The 20254-nt window shown below is 49.1% G+C and overlaps 6 non-coding genes across 6 annotated transcripts; all 6 read right to left on the bottom strand.

Annotated features, from left to right (window-relative positions):
• Positions 1-314: 314 nt before the first annotated feature.
• On the bottom strand, positions 315-386 carry TRNAH-GUG. Its single transcript has one exon. It is a non-coding gene; the product is annotated as a tRNA-His (tRNA).
• An 8482-nt stretch (positions 387-8868) lies between these two features.
• On the bottom strand, positions 8869-8940 carry TRNAH-GUG. Its single transcript has one exon. It is a non-coding gene; the product is annotated as a tRNA-His (tRNA).
• Positions 8941-11427: 2487 nt separating this feature from the next.
• TRNAH-GUG lies at positions 11428-11499 on the bottom strand. Its single transcript has one exon. It is a non-coding gene; the product is annotated as a tRNA-His (tRNA).
• A 2488-nt stretch (positions 11500-13987) lies between these two features.
• Positions 13988-14059, bottom strand: TRNAH-GUG. Its single transcript has one exon. It is a non-coding gene; the product is annotated as a tRNA-His (tRNA).
• Positions 14060-16561: 2502 nt separating this feature from the next.
• TRNAH-GUG lies at positions 16562-16633 on the bottom strand. The gene has a single exon. It is a non-coding gene; the product is annotated as a tRNA-His (tRNA).
• A 3124-nt stretch (positions 16634-19757) lies between these two features.
• TRNAH-GUG lies at positions 19758-19829 on the bottom strand. The gene has a single exon. It is a non-coding gene; the product is annotated as a tRNA-His (tRNA).
• Positions 19830-20254: the final 425 nt, after the last annotated feature.

Below are 20254 nucleotides of genomic sequence, written 5' to 3'. Positions count from 1 at the left end.
GAGTAGAAATCCAAGGCAGGAACCGCAGGTCCGAAGAACAGGAACAAGCACCAGAGGAGCTCAGGAAACTCGTTATCAAGTTGGTTAGCATAGGCCTCCCATTTCCCCTTTTCAAAGCCTACAGCTCTTAAGCTACAGAATTTTGCAAGGTTCTAGAATCTGCAATGGGAAGGGCACAATTCCACACTGTTGTTACAGAGTATGTGTAAAGACTGCAGGATTCCGTAAATCTTTTTGAACCTGAAACAGATTTAAATTTCAAATGGAAGTAGACAAAACAACTTCTTGCCACCATACTAAAGACCGCTCACTTGTGCCGTGACTCGGATTCGAACCGAGGTTGCTGCGACCACAACGCAGAGTACTGACCACTATACGATCACGGCTAGCTACATTGCAAGTGGGAGTTGCCTTTGCTTTAAGATGCACTTGAAAAGATCCTGCCTGCTTAGCACTAGCACCACCTGCTCTTGGGAGTGCGTTATAAAACTTGTTGAATGCTTCTGAAGAAAGAAATCAACAACCGTTTGATAGCTGAAATCACTTGAAGGATCTAAGCAAAGGGGAATGCGCCAGGTTTTCAAACTTTGACTCTATAAGGAGGGAACATTTACAGTCCGAACCTCTTTTGAATGGAGACTACGTTTGTGAGCTAGGACTAGAGCGGTAGTTTGGATTCCACCCTTTGTAATGACGGAATGAGTGAGTTTAAACTATTTAGAAAAATGCTAAAATCCTGGTTTTTTTAAGGAGGCTTATAATGATATCTAAAAGTAAAGTGTAACGTCTCCAACCAGCACTGAATTTTTAGGGCAGGTAGACCCAGCCCTGGTTCTGCCCCATTGCATCATTGGACTTATTCTGATTTACCTTATAAATTCCCACCCAAAATCAAGGCTGTAAGCACCTACGTCGGCGGAGGGGGGAGTAAAACCAGGCCTCTCTCAACCTGTCCTGATACTGCCCCGCTCTTTTCTGTGAAGTTAATGCAGGATAGAAGAGCATGATGGAAAGCTACCGGGGAATAGTTTAGAATTTGTGGTGATACCCAAAGGGTTCAAATGTCAGGTAAAAGACACGGCAGAGGCGGAAGATGCTGTTGAGTTGCATATGGGAATTTCTATGCACATCTAGCGAAAGTAGACGAAGCGCCCCTGAACAGACTGAACGGACCGTTGAGATCTTTATCTGTCTTTATGTACTGTGTGTTAGCTTCGTGGACCCTTGGGCCGATCGGAACCAGAAGATGGACTGCCTTTGTTGAGGCTGTGATACCGGTTCCAACCGGGAGGCGGCGAAGGCGGGCTTGTGGACTGCTGAGAGGAAGGCACGAAGGGCCCTATGCGACCAAGGGCCAGGAGAAGAGGCTGACCTGGTGGAAGGTGATGTTCGTCCTGGAAGCCGGTACTCCCCCAAGAGGAGGCCGTAGGAACCCGGCCGCTGGGACTTAGGAGATCTCTACCGACGAAGTCGTTGCTCACCAGGCCAGGGTCAGGTGTGGGAGGATCGCCGTCAGCCAGTCCGGGTCCGGAGCCAGGGGGTCGTCGTCAGCCAGTCCGAGTCAAGAGCCAGAGGGATACCGTAAGCCAAACCGAGTCGAAAGCCAGAAACCACCGAAGCCAAGCTGAAGTCAGGAACCGGGAAGAACCACGAGCCAATCCGAAGTCGAAAACCAGAAGATCAAGCGACGAGCAGGAACACAGCAACTGGGAGCAGGACGAACCTGGGAACCTCGTTGCAAGGCAAAATCCAAGTCCAGCTGCAGGGTTTAAATACCCTGCAGCGTCTGATGTCATCAGGGAGCGTCCTGTGCTTTTCCCGCGCTGGCCCCTTTAAACTCTGGCCTAAGGCGCGCGCGCGCGTCTAGGGGGCGGGGCTAAGTGCCGAACGACGCCGGCTGCTCCGGCGAGGCGAAGAGGAGGCAGCAGAGGGCCCTGCAGGCCCGGGAGAGAGCGCCCGACGTCGGGGCCGCGGCAGCGGGGGTCCGCAGAGGCCTGGGGGGCATGAGGCAGCGCCAGAGCCGCGGTCAGGTAGGCGGCGATCCCGGGGCTGACCCGGGATCGCAACAGTACCCCCCCTCCTACGCCCCCGTCCGCGGGGCTGGGGCTTGTCCGGATGTTGGAGGTGGAACTGCCGAAGAAGGCCCTTATCCAGGATGTGGGACGAAGGCTCCCAAGAATTCTCCTCCTGGCCGTATCCCTCCCAAGACAGTAGGTACTCCCAGCGGTGGCGACGGCAGCGGACATCCAAAACCTCTTTAACCGTGTAGATGACGTCCGGATCCGAGGAAACATTGGAAGGTACTGGCGGGGAAGCCCGAAATCGAGAGAGCACCAACGGTTTGAGGAGGGACACGTGGAAGACATCATGGATCCTAAGCGAGGAGGGCAGCCTCAGTCTGTAGGACACGGCCCCTACGCGTTCGTCCACCGGAAAGGGTCCAATGTAACGAGGCGCTAGTCTCATGGAGGGAGTCCGCAATTGAATGTGCTTAGTACTTAGCCATACCCTCGTCCCGGGTAAAAAGACCGGGGCGGGCCGTCGATACCGATCGGCATATGCCTTGAAGCGAGCTGCAGTGCTGCGGAGCTTCTCCTGAGTGGTAGTCCAGAGGTGGTGAAGCTGGCTTGCTGTTAGCTGTGCTGCCGGAGAGGTGACGGTCACCGGTAATGGTAGTGGAGGTCTTGGGACCCTCCCATAAACGAGCTGGAAGGGGGACTGTAGCGTAGCGGAGTGCTTGTGGCGATTGTAAGAAAATTCCGCCCAGGGAAGGAGAGAGACCCAGTTGTCTTGGAGCTCATCCACAAAAGCTCGGAGAAAGGTCTTAAGAGACCGGTTGGTCCGCTCCACTTGGCCGTTACCCTGGGGATGAAATGCTGTGGTGAAATCCAACTGTATCCCAAACTTCTTGCATAATGCCCTCCAGTATTTAGCCGTAAATTGGGGGCCACGATCTGAAGCGATATGCGAGGGCAGTCCATGTAATCGAAAAATATGCTGGACAAATAGGTCCGCCAGCTCAGGAGCCGTAGGCAGCTTGGGTAGAGGGATGAAATGTGCCATCTTAGAAAAGCGGTCAACCGTGACCCAAATTACAGTTTTCCCCTCAGAGGGAGGCAACTCCACCACAAAGTCGGTGGATAGGTGAGACCATGGTTCCGTGGGGATAGGAAGCGGCTGGAGTAAGCCCCACGGGCGCCCCGGTGGAGGTTTTTGCTGAGCGCATGTGGGACATGACAGAACATAGAGCCGGACATCCTCCTTCACTCGTGGCCACCAATAAAACTCGGTGAGCAACTCAAGGGTTCGAGCAATCCCAGGATGGCCAGCCGTCAAGGAGTCGTGTGCCCATGCCAGAACCTTCTTCCGAGAACGGATTGGAACCACCGTTCTCCCCTCGGGTCCTAAGTCAGAGGCTGCCAGTAGGACTTTAGCTGGGTCCAATATGTACTGAGGGGTCTCGGTAGCGTCATCAACTTCTGTGGTGCGGGAGAGAGCATCCGCCCGGACATTCTTGGCTGCGGGTCGGTAGTGAAGCGAGAAGTCGAACCGACTAAAAAAGAGGGACCAGCGGGCTTGTCGGGGATTGAGTCTCTGAGCATGAGACAAGTACTGCAGATTCTTATGGTCGGTATATACTATGATCGGGTGTTGGGCGCCCTCCAACCACTGCCGCCATTCCTCGAACGCTAATTTTATGGCCAGCAGCTCTTTGTCGCCAATCCCGTAATTCTTCTCTGCCGGTGAAAACTTGCGGGAGAAGAATGAGCAAGGCCGGGTTTTGCCGGTCGGGGAGACTTGGAGCAGCACCGCCCCTACCGCGACATCAGAAGCATCCACCTCTACTATAAACTGACGTAGAGGGTCAGGGTGCCGGAGACAGGTATCCTGTAGGAAAGCCTCCTTGAGATCCTGGAAGGCCTGCGTAGCAGCGGGAGACCAGTTCCGTGCATCCGCGCCCTTCCGCGTGAGGGCCGTCAGGGGGGCTACCAGACTGGAGTAATGTGGGATAAATTTACGATAGAAGTTAGCGAATCCTAGGAACCGCTGAAGCGCTTTCACTCCCGATGGTTGCGGCCAACCCTTGATGGCACTCACCTTGTCCGGGTCCATGCGGAAGCCTGTGGAGGAGATGATGTATCCTAGGAAGGGCAGCGATTCTTGGTCGAACTGGCACTTTTCGAGTTTAGCGTACAGGCAGTTCTCCCTCAGTTTCTGCAGAACTTGCCGCACGTGCTGTCGATGTGTCTCGAGATCCTGGGAATAAATCAAGACATCATCCAGGTATACGATGATGAAGGTGTACAGGAAATCGCGGAGAAACCTCGTTCATCAGATTCTGGAATACCGCTGGGGCGTTACAGAGACCGAACGGCATGACCAGATATTCGTAATGGCCGTCCCTGGTGTTAAACGCGGTCTTCCACTCGTCCCCTGGGCGTATGCGGACAAGATTATAAGCCCCTCTGAGGTCCAATTTGCTGAACACACGAGCCCCCTGGAGGCGGTCCAGCAGTTCCGGGATCAGAGGCAAGGGGTAACGGTCCCGGTGGGTGATTTGATTCAAGCCCCGATAATCAATACAGGGGCGGAGAGAGCCGTCTTTCTTCCCTACGAAGAAAAACCCGGCCCCGGCCGGGGATTTGGACGGTCTGATGAAACCCCGATCCAGGTTTTCCTTAATATAGGCTGACATAGCTTGGGTTTCCGGCAGAGACAGGGGATAGACCCTCCCACGGGGCGGTGTGGTTCCTGGTAGCAAATTAATTGCGCAATCAAAGGGTCGGTGCTCCGGGAGTAATTCTGCCTTTTCCTTAGAGAAGACATCCTGAAAGGCATGGTAAGGAGGAGGTACCGTTAATGGAGCTGTGCAGAGTGATATGGGTTGCAGCGGACGTGCGGGAAGGCAATGACGATGGCATGCGGAACTCCAGGAGGTAATCTGAAGGGACCTCCAATCGATCACCGGAGAGTGTTCCCTAAGCCAGGGTAGGCCCAGGAAGACTGGGTGAATAGATTTTTCAAGGATAAGAAACGAGATTTCCTCCTGGTGGAGGGCTCCCACCTGAAGCTTCAGAGGACTGGTGCGAGTGGATATTAAGCCAGGAAGTGGATTCCCTTGAATAGAAGAAACCCGCACAGGCGGTTCTTGCGGGCGAACCCCGAGCTGTAGCTGTTGTACTAACTCCTGGAGGACGAAATTTCCCCCGGCCCCAGAGTCGAGTAAGGCTAGGGTATCAAAGCCTCCCTCCGGAAGACACAGGCGTACCGGAACGGTACATGGGGAGCTGGGTGAAATGTTGCCTAGAGTCAACTCCCCGCTGAACTCTAGGTTCGGGCGTTTCCCGGACGCTCGGTACAACGGGCCAGAAAATGCCCCTGACCCCCGCAATAAAGACACAGTCCTTGGGTACGACGGCGTCTGCGTTCCTCCGTAGATAGGGGGCCACGGCCTAACTGCATGGGTTCCTCGGTGGATGGAGTGGTGGCTGTAGGAGGTGACGCCCGGACTCGAGGCGGAGTGATCCTGCGGGTAGTTTGCCCCTGGGTAGGCCGTTGCTCTCGGAACCGACGCTGGATTCGTCGGTCTATGCGCCCAGCTAGTTCAATGAGCTCTTGAAGGTCGTCGGGCAGGTCACGACCGGCGAGCTCGTCCTGTAGACGAGGAGAGATGCCCTCCATGAAGATGCCATGCAGGCTGTCGGTCCCCCAGGCCAGCTCAGTGGCCAGGGTCTGGAACTCTATGGCGTAGTCCTCTAGGGGCCGATTGCCCTGCCGCAGCTGAAGCAGTTCGGAAGCAGCCGTGGAGGCCCGGGAAGGCTCATCGAAGACTCTGCGGAAGGCTTTGACAAACTGAACCAAGTTGTTCAGTCGGGAATCCTGACGTTCCCAGAGAGCCGAAGCCCAAGACAAAGGTCTCCCATCCAGGAGGGAGATTATAAAGGTCGTCTTGACTCGATCCGTCGGGAATTGTGCGGGTAGTAGATCAAAACAGATGTAGCATTGATTAAGGAACCCCCGGCACGCCTTTGGATCCCCTGAGTACCGGGATGGGGCAGGCATCTGAACCGGAGCGACGAAGTCAGGGGTGGCCCGAGAAGTAGACGCCCGGGGACTTGCTGCGGAGGCTCCATCAACGCGATCCGCCAGACGTTGTACCGTCGACATCAGCGTGTCGAGGCAACTCTGCTGCTGCTGCAACTTCTGGGCTAAGCCTGGAATAGCCTTGAGGCCAGCAAGGTCCGCCGGGTCCATGGCCTTGCAATCTGTTAGCTTCGTGGACCCTTGGGCCGATCGGAACCAGAAGATGGACTGCCTTTGGTGAGGCTGTGATACCGGTTCCAACCGGGAGGCGGCGAAGGCAGGCTTGTGGACTGCTGAGAGGAAGGCACGAAGGGCCCTATGCGACCAAGGTCCAGGAGAAGAGGCTGACCTGGTGGAAGGTGATGTTCGCCCTGGAAGCCGGTACTCCCCCGAGAGGAGCTCGTAAGAGTCCGGCCGCTGGGACTTAGGTGATTCGCCCTGGAAGCCGGTGTCCCCCCGGGAGGAGCCCGTAGGAACCCGGCCGCTGGGACTTAGGAGATCTCTACCGGCGAAGTCGTTGCTCACCAGGCCAGGGTCAGGTGTGGGAGGATCGCCGTCAGCCAGTCCGGGTCCGGAGCCAGGGGGTCGTCGTCAGCCAGTCCGAGTCAAGAGCTAGAGGGATACTGTAAGCCAAACCGAGTCGAAAGCCAGAAACCACCGAAGCCAAGCTGAAATCAGGAACCGGGAAGAACCACGAGCCAATCCGAAGTCGAAAACCAGAAGATCAAGCGACGAGCAGGAACACAGCAACTGGGAGCAGGACGAACCTGGGAACCTCGTTGCAAGGCAAAATCCAAGTCCAGCTGCAGGGTTTAAATACCCTGCAGCGTCTGATGTCATCAGGGAGCGTCCTGTGCTTTTCCCGCGCTGGCCCCTTTAAATTCTGGCCTAAGGCGCGCGCGGGCATCTAGGGGGCGGGGCTAATTGCCGAACGACGCCGGCTGCTCCGGCGAGGCGAAGAGGAGGCAGCAGAGGGCCCTGCAGGCCCGGGAGAGAGCGCCCGACGTCGGGGCCGCGGCAGCGGGGGTCCGCGGAGGCCTGGGGGGCATGAGGCAGCGCCAGAGCCGCGGTCAGGTAGGCGGCGATCCCGGGGCTGACCCGGGATCGCAACACTGTGTTATTTTGTGACCTCCAGCACTGACCAACTAACATAACTGGATAGACAGCTCCGCACCGGAAAGCCTCCCACCCCACCACCAACTTAGCTGGATGTCTCTTTAGCCAGCTAGAAAGTTAATGGGCCAAGTCGGGGCCGCTCAGTGTGTTGGGGATTTCAAATTCTGCACATCATTCCTCAGCATAACTCTCTCCCCAATTGCAGAATGCAAAAATGTCTCATGTTGCCAGAATGCATACTTTTATCTGCATTTGGCACTTTTTGAGAGTATGCGCTGGGGTATAACAAACCCGCTGGAGGGAAATCTCTTCTTCTGTCCTTTCTGTGTCACCTTGAAATTTCAATTTGGGTGGTCGAGCCCTTCCGTTGAGTGTGGGGCATGGGGTGACCGCCAAAGCTGCTAGTGCACCACAAAACCTCCTGCTGCTCTGTGACAGATCCTCTCAGTTCCCTCGCCAGCCTGATATCGTCCACCAAGGCCGGTCCCGAAATGTCCCCTTTCATTCGCTAATATGCATGATATTGAGCCGGCATTCCATGATGATATCAGGTTGAGGAAGACAGGTGCTCACTAACTCACCAATACAAAACAAAGTTCAAATTCAGTGTCACCTCATTAACAGCTACACAGACACCTTTCACTGCCAGAAAGTTAGGGAAGTAACACAAAAATCTGCCCAAAAGACTCTCAGGACCTATGTAGCTAACCTGCCATACTGTAAGACACCTACTCACAGAAGCAAAATGCAGCAACTGTACCTGGGAAGGAGCTGCACTGCAACTATTACTATAGGCTCTAGAACCTTCAAAAACACCTCTTTTTGGAAAAACAGGAAAAGCCAGACAGTGCACGTTAACAGATTGCCTCATAGAAAAGACTGCATGGCACAGCCCATCAAAAAGCTTGACTAGTACCAACTTCTTGTTTCCCTCCCCCCATCCCAGGATCAAACCCACAGCCCTTGGAGGAAAGAGCTCAGCCCTCTGACAGCTGGAGCCACGGTCACACAACCGAAAAGCTTCCTAAAATTATTGGCAAAGTCTGACTCTGCAGGCAGAACATGCAACGATTTTAGAAACACACATTCCCACAGTTGACATATTCCCCTCTCTCAAAACTGAAATTTAAATATTTTCAACCTCTTTTGTCTAGGCAATTATCTTTCTGTGATTGCGTTCCTCCTGCACTCTCTCTCTCGTACTCTCTTCAGATGTCTCATCCTGCTTCCCATTTCTTCTCTCCTCCTGCCTTCTTCGCAACATCAGTGTCAGACATTGAACCTTTCCTTTCATCTTTTACACTCTTCATATCCTTTCCATCCAGTCACAGTTAAATTTCACTCCTTTTTCTCCATCAACTGACCTTCCATTCCTCAGTCTCTCTCTTTTCACCTCTCAAATGTCGGTTAGCTTTCCGTCTCCCGATGTCACCCACAGCGCAGCCGAAGCCTCCCATTTCCCCTTTTCAAAGCCTACAGCTCTTAAGCTACAGAATTTTGCAAGGTTCTAGAATCTGCAATGGGAAGGGCACAATTCCACACAGTTGTTACAGCGTATGTGTAAAGACTGCAGGATTCCGTAAATCTTTTTGAACCTGAAACAGATTTAAATTTCAAATGGAAGTAGACAAAACAACTTCTTGCCACCATACTAAAGAACGCCACTTGTGCCGTGACTCGGATTCGAACCGAGGTTGCTGCGACCACAACGCAGAGTACTGACCACTATACGATCACGGCTAGCTACGTTGCAAGTGGGAGTTGCTTTTGCTTTAGGATGCACTTGAAAAGATCTGCCTGCTTAGCACTAGCACCACCTGCTCTTGGGAGTGCGTTATAAAACTTGTTGAATGCTTCTGAAGAAAGAAATCAACAACCGTTTGATAGCTGAAATCACTTGAAGGATCTAAGCAAAGGGGAATGCGCCAGGTTTTCAAACTTTGACTCTATAAGGAGGAAACATTTACAGTCCGAACCTCTTTTGAATGGAGACTACGTTTGCGAGCTAGGACTAGAGCGGTAGTTTGGATTCCACCCTTTGTAATGACGGAATGAGTGAGTTTAAACTATTTAGAAAAATGCTAAAATCCTGGTTTTTTTAAGGAGGCTTATAATGATATCTAAAAGTAAAGTGTAACGTCTCCAACCAGCACTGAATTTTTAGGGCAGGTAGACCCAGCCCTGGTTCTGCCCCATTGCATCATTGGACTTATTCTGATTTACCTTATAAATTCCCACCCAAAATCAAGGCTGTAAGCACCTACGTCGGCGGAGGGGGGAGTAAAACCAGGCCTCTATCAACCTGTCCTGATACTGCCCCGCTCTTTTCTGTGAAGTTAATGCAGGATAGAAGAGCATGATGGAAAGCTACCGGGGAATAGTTTAGAATTTGTGGTGATACCCAAAGGGTTCAAAGGTCAGGTAAAAGACACGGCAGAGGCGGAAGATGCTGTTGAGTTGCATATGGGAATTTCTATGCACATCTAGCGAAAGTAGACGAAGCGCCCCTGAACAGACTGAACGGACCGTTGAGATCTTTATCTGTCTTTATGTACTGTGTTATTTTGTGACCTCCAGCACTGACCAACTAACATAACTGGATAGACAGCTCCGCACCGGAAAGCCTCCCACCCCACCACCAAGTTAGCTGGATGTCTCTTTAGCCAGCTAGAAAGTTAATGGGCCAAGTCGGGGCCGCTCAGTGTGTTGGGGATTTCAAATTCTGCACATCATTCCTCAGCATAACTCTCTCCCCAATTGCAGAATGCAAAAATGTCTCATGTTGCCAGAATGCATACTTTTATCTGCATTTGGCACTTTTTGAGAGTATGCGCTGGGGTATAACAAACCCGCTGGAGGGAAATCTCTTCTTCTGTCCTTTCTGTGTCACCTTGAAATTTCAATTTGGGTGGTCGAGCCCTTCCGTTGAGTGTGGGGCATGGGGTGACCCCCAAAGCTGCTAGTGCACCACAAAACCTCCTGCTGCTCTGTGACAGATCCTCTCAGTTCCCTCGCCAGCCTGATATCGTCCACCAAGGCCGGTCCCGAAATGTCCCCTTTCATTCGCTAATATGCATGATATTGAGCCGGCATTCCATGATGATATCTGGTTGAGGAAGGCAGGTGCTCACTAACTCACCAATACAAAACAAAGTTCAAATTCAGTGTCACCTCATTAACAGCTACACAGACACCTTTCACTGCCAGAAAGTTAGGGAAGTAACACAAAAATCTGCCCAAAAGACTCTCAGGACCTATGTAGCTAACCTGCCATACTGTAAGACACCTACTCACAGAAGCAAAATGCAGCAACTGTACCTGGGAAGGAGCTGCACTGCAACTATTACTATAGGCTCTAGAACCTTCAAAAACACCTCTTTTTGGAAAAACAGGAAAAGCCAGACAGTGCACGTTAACAGATTGCCTCATAGAAAAGACTGCATGGCACAGCCCATCAAAAAGCTTGACTAGTACCAACTTCTTGTTTCCCTCCCCCCATCCCAGGATCAAACCCACAGCCCTTTGGAGGAAAGAGCTCAGCCCTCTGACAGCTGGAGCCACGGTCACACAACCGAAAAACTTCCTAAAATTATTGGCAAAGTCTGACTCTGCAGGCAGAACATGCAACGATTTTAGAAACACACATTCCCACAGTTGACATATTCCCCTCTCTCAAAACTGAAATTTAAATATTTTCAACCTCTTTTGTCTAGGCAATTATCTTTCTGTGATTGCGTTCCTCCTGCACTCTCTCTCTCGTACTCTCTTCAGATGTCTCATCCTGCTTCCCATTTCTTCTCTCCTCCTGCCTTCTTCGCAACATCAGTGTCAGACATTGAACCTTTCCTTTCATCTTTTACACTCTTCATATCCTTTCCATCCAGTCACAGTTAAATTTCACTCCTTTTTCTCCATCAACTGACCTTCCATTCCTCAGTCTCTCTCTTTTCACCTCTCAAATGTCGGTTAGCTTTCCGTCTCCCGATGTCACCCACAGCGCAGCCGAAGCCTCCCATTTCCCCTTTTCAAAGCCTACAGCTCTTAAGCTACAGAATTTTGCAAGGTTCTAGAATCTGCAATGGGAAGGGCACAATTCCACACAGTTGTTACAGCGTATGTGTAAAGACTGCAGGATTCCGTAAATCTTTTTGAACCTGAAACAGATTTAAATTTCAAATGGAAGTAGACAAAACAACTTCTTGCCACCATACTAAAGAACGCCACTTGTGCCGTGACTCGGATTCGAACCGAGGTTGCTGCGACCACAACGCAGAGTACTGACCACTATACGATCACGGCTAGCTACGTTGCAAGTGGGAGTTGCTTTTGCTTTAGGATGCACTTGAAAAGATCTGCCTGCTTAGCACTAGCACCACCTGCTCTTGGGAGTGCGTTATAAAACTTGTTGAATGCTTCTGAAGAAAGAAATCAACAACCGTTTGATAGCTGAAATCACTTGAAGGATCTAAGCAAAGGGGAATGCGCCAGGTTTTCAAACTTTGACTCTATAAGGAGGGAAACATTTACAGTCCGAACCTCTTTTGAATGGAGACTACGTTTGCGAGCTAGGACTAGAGCGGTAGTTTGGATTCCACCCTTTGTAATGACGGAATGAGTGAGTTTAAACTATTTAGAAAAATGCTAAAATCCTGGTTTTTTTAAGGAGGCTTATAATGATATCTAAAAGTAAAGTGTAACGTCTCCAACCAGCACTGAATTTTTAGGGCAGGTAGACCCAGCCCTGGTTCTGCCCCATTGCATCATTGGACTTATTCTGATTTACCTTATAAATTCCCACCCAAAATCAAGGCTGTAAGCACCTACGTCGGCGGAGGGGGGAGTAAAACCAGGCCTCTATCAACCTGTCCTGATACTGCCCCGCTCTTTTCTGTGAAGTTAATGCAGGATAGAAGAGCATGATGGAAAGCTACCGGGGAATAGTTTAGAATTTGTGGTGATACCCAAAGGGTTCAAAGGTCAGGTAAAAGACACGGCAGAGGCGGAAGATGCTGTTGAGTTGCATATGGGAATTTCTATGCACATCTAGCGAAAGTAGACGAAGCGCCCCTGAACAGACTGAACGGACCGTTGAGATCTTTATCTGTCTTTATGTACTGTGTTATTTTGTGACCTCCAGCACTGACCAACTAACATAACTGGATAGACAGCTCCGCACCGGAAAGCCTCCCACCCCACCACCAAGTTAGCTGGATGTCTCTTTAGCCAGCTAGAAAGTTAATGGGCCAAGTCGGGGCCGCTCAGTGTGTTGGGGATTTCAAATTCTGCACATCATTCCTCAGCATAACTCTCTCCCCAATTGCAGAATGCAAAAATGTCTCATGTTGCCAGAATGCATACTTTTATCTGCATTTGGCACTTTTTGAGAGTATGCGCTGGGGTATAACAAACCCGCTGGAGGGAAATCTCTTCTTCTGTCCTTTCTGTGTCACCTTGAAATTTCAATTTGGGTGGTCGAGCCCTTCCGTTGAGTGTGGGGCATGGGGTGACCCCCAAAGCTGCTAGTGCACCACAAAACCTCCTGCTGCTCTGTGACAGATCCTCTCAGTTCCCTCGCCAGCCTGATATCGTCCACCAAGGCCGGTCCCGAAATGTCCCCTTTCATTCGCTAATATGCATGATATTGAGCCGGCATTCCATGATGATATCTGGTTGAGGAAGACAGGTGCTCACTAACTCACCAATACAAAACAAAGTTCAAATTCAGTGTCACCTCATTAACAGCTACACAGACACCTTTCACTGCCAGAAAGTTAGGGAAGTAACACAAAAATCTGCCCAAAAGACTCTCAGGACCTATGTAGCTAACCTGCCATACTGTAAGACACCTACTCACAGAAGCAAAATGCAGCAACTGTACCTGGGAAGGAGCTGCACTGCAACTATTACTATAGGCTCTAGAACCTTCAAAAACACCTCTTTTTGGAAAAACAGGAAAAGCCAGACAGTGCACGTTAACAGATTGCCTCATAGAAAAGACTGCATGGCACAGCCCATCAAAAAGCTTGACTAGTACCAACTTCTTGTTTCCCTCCCCCCATCCCAGGATCAAACCCACAGCCCTTTGGAGGAAAGAGCTCAGCCCTCTGACAGCTGGAGCCACGGTCACACAACCGAAAAACTTCCTAAAATTATTGGCAAAGTCTGACTCTGCAGGCAGAACATGCAACGATTTTAGAAACACAAATTCCCACAGTTGACATATTCCCCTCTCTCAAAACTGAAATTTAAATATTTTCAACCTCTTTTGTCTAGGCAATTATCTTTCTGTGATTGCGTTCCTCCTGCACTCTCTCTCTCGTACTCTCTTCAGATGTCTCATCCTGCTTCCCATTTCTTCTCTCCTCCTGCCTTCTTCGCAACATCAGTGTCAGACATTGAACCTTTCCTTTCATCTTTTACACTCTTCATATCCTTTCCATCCAGTCACAGTTAAATTTCACTCCTTTTTCTCCATCAACTGACCTTCCATTCCTCAGTCTCTCTCTTTTCACCTCTCAAATGTCGGTTAGCTTTCCGTCTCCCGATGTCACCCACAGCGCAGCCGAAGCCTCCCATTTCCCCTTTTCAAAGCCTACAGCTCTTAAGCTACAGAATTTTGCAAGGTTCTAGAATCTGCAATGGGAAGGGCACAATTCCACACAGTTGTTACAGCGTATGTGTAAAGACTGCAGGATTCCGTAAATCTTTTTGAACCTGAAACAGATTTAAATTTCAAATGGAAGTAGACAAAACAACTTCTTGCCACCATACTAAAGAACGCCACTTGTGCCGTGACTCGGATTCGAACCGAGGTTGCTGCGACCACAACGCAGAGTACTGACCACTATACGATCACGGCTAGCTACGTTGCAAGTGGGAGTTGCTTTTGCTTTAGGATGCACTTGAAAAGATCTGCCTGCTTAGCACTAGCACCACCTGCTCTTGGGAGTGCGTTATAAAACTTGTTGAATGCTTCTGAAGAAAGAAATCAACAACCGTTTGATAGCTGAAATCACTTGAAGGATCTAAGCAAAGGGGAATGCGCCAGGTTTTCAAACTTTGACTCTATAAGGAGGAAACATTTACAGTCCGAACCTCTTTTGAATGGAGACTACGTTTGCGAGCTAGGACTAGAGCGGTTGTTTGTAGAGCGGTAGTTTGGATTCCACCCTTTGTAATGACGGAATGAGTGAGTTTAAACTATTTAGAAAAATGCTAAAATCCTGGTTTTTTTAAGGAGGCTTATAATGATATCTAAAAGTAAAGTGTAACGTCTCCAACCAGCACTGAATTTTTAGGGCAGGTAGACCCAGCCCTGGTTCTGCCCCATTGCATCATTGGACTTATTCTGATTTACCTTATAAATTCCCACCCAAAATCAAGGCTGTAAGCACCTACGTCGGCGGAGGGGGGAGTAAAACCAGGCCTCTATCAACCTGTCCTGATACTGCCCCGCTCTTTTCTGTGAAGTTAATGCAGGATAGAAGAGCATGATGGAAAGCTACCGGGGAATAGTTTAGAATTTGTGGTGATACCCAAAGGGTTCAAAGGTCAGGTAAAAGACACGGCAGAGGCGGAAGATGCTGTTGAGTTGCATATGGGAATTTCTATGCACATCTAGCGAAAGTAGACGAAGCGCCCCTGAACAGACTGAACGGACCGTTGAGATCTTTATCTGTCTTTATGTACTGTGTTATTTTGTGACCTCCAGCACTGACCAACTAACATAACTGGATAGACAGCTCCGCACCGGAAAGCCTCCCACCCCACCACCAAGTTAGCTGGATGTCTCTTTAGCCAGCTAGAAAGTTAATGGGCCAAGTCGGGGCCGCTCAGTGTGTTGGGGATTTCAAATTCTGCACATCATTCCTCAGCATAACTCTCTCCCCAATTGCAGAATGCAAAAATGTCTCATGTTGCCAGAATGCATACTTTTATCTGCATTTGGCACTTTTTGAGAGTATGCGCTGGGGTATAACAAACCCGCTGGAGGGAAATCTCTTCTTCTGTCCTTTCTGTGTCACCTTGAAATTTCAATTTGGGTGGTCGAGCCCTTCCGTTGAGTGTGGGGCATGGGGTGACCCCCAAAGCTGCTAGTGCACCACAAAACCTCCTGCTGCTCTGTGACAGATCCTCTCAGTTCCCTCGCCAGCCTGATATCGTCCACCAAGGCCGGTCCCGAAATGTCCCCTTTCATTCGCTAATATGCATGATATTGAGCCGGCATTCCATGATGATATCTGGTTGAGGAAGACAGGTGCTCACTAACTCACCAATACAAAACAAAGTTCAAATTCAGTGTCACCTCATTAACAGCTACACAGACACCTTTCACTGCCAGAAAGTTAGGGAAGTAACACAAAAATCTGCCCAAAAGACTCTCAGGACCTATGTAGCTAACCTGCCATACTGTAAGACACCTACTCACAGAAGCAAAATGCAGCAACTGTACCTGGGAAGGAGCTGCACTGCAACTATTACTATAGGCTCTAGAACCTTCAAAAACACCTCTTTTTGGAAAAACAGGAAAAGCCAGACAGTGCACGTTAACAGATTGCCTCATAGAAAAGACTGCATGGCACAGCCCATCAAAAAGCTTGACTAGTACCAACTTCTTGTTTCCCTCCCCCCATCCCAGGATCAAACCCACAGCCCTTTGGAGGAAAGAGCTCAGCCCTCTGACAGCTGGAGCCACGGTCACACAACCGAAAAACTTCCTAAAATTATTGGCAAAGTCTGACTCTGCAGGCAGAACATGCAACGATTTTAGAAACACAAATTCCCACAGTTGACATATTCCCCTCTCTCAAAACTGAAATTTAAATATTTTCAACCTCTTTTGTCTAGGCAATTATCTTTCTGTGATTGCGTTCCTCCTGCACTCTCTCTCTCGTACTCTCTTCAGATGTCTCATCCTGCTTCCCATTTCTTCTCTCCTCCTGCCTTCTTCGCAACATCAGTGTCAGACATTGAACCTTTCCTTTCATCTTTTACACTCTTCATATCCTTTCCATCCAGTCACAGTTAAATTTCACTCCTTTTTCTCCATCAACTGACCTTCCATTCCTCAGTCTCTCTCTTTTCACCTCTCAAATGTCGGTTAGCTTTCCGTCTCCCGATGTCACCCACAGCGCAGCCGAAGCCTCCCATTTCCCCTTTTCAAAGCCTACAGCTCTTAAGCTACAGAATTTTGCAAGGTTCTAGAATCTGCAATGGGAAGGGCACAATTCCACACAGTTGTTACAGCGTATGTGTAAAGACTGCAGGATTCCGTAAATCTTTTTGAACCTGAAACAGATTTAAATTTCAAATGGAAGTAGACAAAACAACTTCTTGCCACCATACTAAAGAACGCCACTTGTGCCGTGACTCGGATTCGAACCGAGGTTGCTGCGACCACAACGCAGAGTACTGACCACTATACGATCACGGCTAGCTACGTTGCAAGTGGGAGTTGCTTTTGCTTTAGGATGCACTTGAAAAGATCTGCCTGCTTAGCACTAGCACCACCTGCTCTTGGGAGTGCGTTATAAAACTTGTTGAATGCTTCTGAAGAAAGAAATCAACAACCGTTTGATAGCTGAAATCACTTGAAGGATCTAAGCAAAGGGGAATGCGCCAGGTTTTCAAACTTTGACTCTATAAGGAGGAAACATTTACAGTCCGAACCTCTTTTGAATGGAGACTACGTTTGCGAGCTAGGACTAGAGCGGTAGTTTGGATTCCACCCTTTGTAATGACGGAATGAGTGAGTTTAAACTATTTAGAAAAATGCTAAAATCCTGGTTTTTTTAAGGAGGCTTATAATGATATCTAAAAGTAAAGTGTAACGTCTCCAACCAGCACTGAATTTTTAGGGCAGGTAGACCCAGCCCTGGTTCTGCCCCATTGCATCATTGGACTTATTCTGATTTACCTTATAAATTCCCACCCAAAATCAAGGCTGTAAGCACCTACGTCGGCGGAGGGGGGAGTAAAACCAGGCCTCTATCAACCTGTCCTGATACTGCCCCGCTCTTTTCTGTGAAGTTAATGCAGGATAGAAGAGCATGATGGAAAGCTACCGGGGAATAGTTTAGAATTTGTGGTGATACCCAAAGGGTTCAAAGGTCAGGTAAAAGACACGGCAGAGGCGGAAGATGCTGTTGAGTTGCATATGGGAATTTCTATGCACATCTAGCGAAAGTAGACGAAGCGCCCCTGAACAGACTGAACGGACCGTTGAGATCTTTATCTGTCTTTATGTACTGTGTTATTTTGTGACCTCCAGCACTGACCAACTAACATAACTGGATAGACAGCTCCGCACCGGAAAGCCTCCCACCCCACCACCAAGTTAGCTGGATGTCTCTTTAGCCAGCTAGAAAGTTAATGGGCCAAGTCGGGGCCGCTCAGTGTGTTGGGGATTTCAAATTCTGCACATCATTCCTCAGCATAACTCTCTCCCCAATTGCAGAATGCAAAAATGTCTCATGTTGCCAGAATGCATACTTTTATCTGCATTTGGCACTTTTTGAGAGTATGCGCTGGGGTATAACAAACCCGCTGGAGGGAAATCTCTTCTTCTGTCCTTTCTGTGTCACCTTGAAATTTCAATTTGGGTGGTCGAGCCCTTCCGTTGAGTGTGGGGCATGGGGTGACCCCCAAAGCTGCTAGTGCACCACAAAACCTCCTGCTGCTCTGTGACAGATCCTCTCAGTTCCCTCGCCAGCCTGATATCGTCCACCAAGGCCGGTCCCGAAATGTCCCCTTTCATTCGCTAATATGCATGATATTGAGCCGGCATTCCATGATGATATCTGGTTGAGGAAGACAGGTGCTCACTAACTCACCAATACAAAACAAAGTTCAAATTCAGTGTCACCTCATTAACAGCTACACAGACACCTTTCACTGCCAGAAAGTTAGGGAAGTAACACAAAAATCTGCCCAAAAGACTCTCAGGACCTATGTAGCTAACCTGCCATACTGTAAGACACCTACTCACAGAAGCAAAATGCAGCAACTGTACCTGGGAAGGAGCTGCACTGCAACTATTACTATAGGCTCTAGAACCTTCAAAAACACCTCTTTTTGGAAAAACAGGAAAAGCCAGACAGAAATCAACAACCGTTTGATAGCTGAAATCACTTGAAGGATCTAAGCAAAGTGGAATGCGCCAGGTTTTCAAACTTTTGACCGCTGGAGGGAAATCTCTTCTTCTGTCCTTTCTGTGTCACCTTGAAATTTCAATTTGGGTGGTCGAGCCCTTCCGTTGAGTGTGGGGCATGGGGTGACCCCCAAAGCTGCTAGTGCACCACAAAACCTCCTGCTGCTCTGTGACAGATCCTCTCAGTTCCCTCGCCAGCCTGATATCGTCCACCAAGGCCGGTCCCGAAATGTCCCCTTTCATTCGCTAATATGCATGATATTGAGCCGGCATTCCATGATGATATCTGGTTGAGGAAGACAGGTGCTCACTAACTCACCAATACAAAACAAAGTTCAAATTCAGTGTCACCTCATTAACAGCTACACAGACACCTTTCACTGCCAGAAAGTTAGGGAAGTAACACAAAAATCTGCCCAAAAGACTCTCAGGACCTATGTAGCTAACCTGCCATACTGTAAGACACCTACTCACAGAAGCAAAATGCAGCAACTGTACCTGGGAAGGAGCTGCACTGCAACTATTACTATAGGCTCTAGAACCTTCAAAAACACCTCTTTTTGGAAAAACAGGAAAAGCCAGACAGTGCACGTTAACAGATTGCCTCATAGAAAAGACTGCATGGCACAGCCCATCAAAAAGCTTGACTAGTACCAACTTCTTGTTTCCCTCCCCCCATCCCAGGATCAAACCCACAGCCCTTTGGAGGAAAGAGCTCAGCCCTCTGACAGCTGGAGCCACGGTCACACAACCGAAAAACTTCCTAAAATTATTGGCAAAGTCTGACTCTGCAGGCAGAACATGCAACGATTTTAGAAACACACATTCCCACAGTTGACATATTCCCCTCTCTCAAACCTGAAATTTAAATATTTTCAACCTCTTTTGTCTAGGCAATTATCTTTCTGTGATTGCGTTCCTCCTGCACTCTCTCTCTCGTACTCTCTTCAGATGTCTCATCCTGCTTCCCATTTCTTCTCTCCTCCTGCCTTCTTCGCAACATCAGTGTCAGACATTGAACCTTTCCTTTCATCTTTTACACTCTTCATATCCTTTCCATCCAGTCACAGTTAAATTTCACTCCTTTTTCTCCATCAACTGACCTTCCATTCCTCAGTCTCTCTCTTTTCACCTCTCAAATGTCGGTTAGCTTTCCGTCTCCCGATGTCACCCACAGCGCAGCCGAAGCCTCCCATTTCCCCTTTTCAAAGCCTACAGCTCTTAAGCTACAGAATTTTGCAAGGTTCTAGAATCTGCAATGGGAAGGGCACAATTCCACACAGTTGTTACAGCGTATGTGTAAAGACTGCAGGATTCCGTAAATCTTTTTGAACCTGAAACAGATTTAAATTTCAAATGGAAGTAGACAAAACAACTTCTTGCCACCATACTAAAGAACGCTCACTTGTGCCGTGACTCGGATTCGAACCGAGGTTGCTGCGACCACAACGCAGAGTACTGACCACTATACGATCACGGCTAGCTACATTGCAAGTGGGAGTTGCTTTTGCTTTAGGATGCACTTGAAAAGATCTGCCTGCTTAGCACTAGCACCACCTGCTCTTGGGAGTGCGTTATAAAACTTGTTGAATGCTTCTGAAGAAAGAAATCAACAACCGTTTGATAGCTGAAATCACTTGAAGGATCTAAGCAAAGGGGAATGCGCCAGGTTTTCAAACTTTGACTCTATAAGGAGTACTGACCACTATACAATTGCAGCTAACTACTTTGGAACATTAAGATTGAAATCTTTTATGCAAAGGGTTTGCCATATGTTAGCCGCGATGTGTGACCTACGTGTGAAAGGCAGTATTGCTTTTAAGTTCAGTGCTTTTATACACTGGGAAAAAAATTGATTACAATGGTTGAAAACATAATGTCAAACTGGGTCTGTGCCACTGGTAA

The sequence above is a fragment of the Rhinatrema bivittatum genome, chromosome 1 (assembly GCF_901001135.1).
Source record: "Rhinatrema bivittatum chromosome 1, aRhiBiv1.1, whole genome shotgun sequence".
Classification (NCBI taxonomy): Eukaryota; Metazoa; Chordata; class Amphibia; order Gymnophiona; family Rhinatrematidae; genus Rhinatrema; species Rhinatrema bivittatum.
Note: the sequence above shows the minus strand (reverse complement) of the source record. Positions and strands in the feature narration are given on the sequence as shown.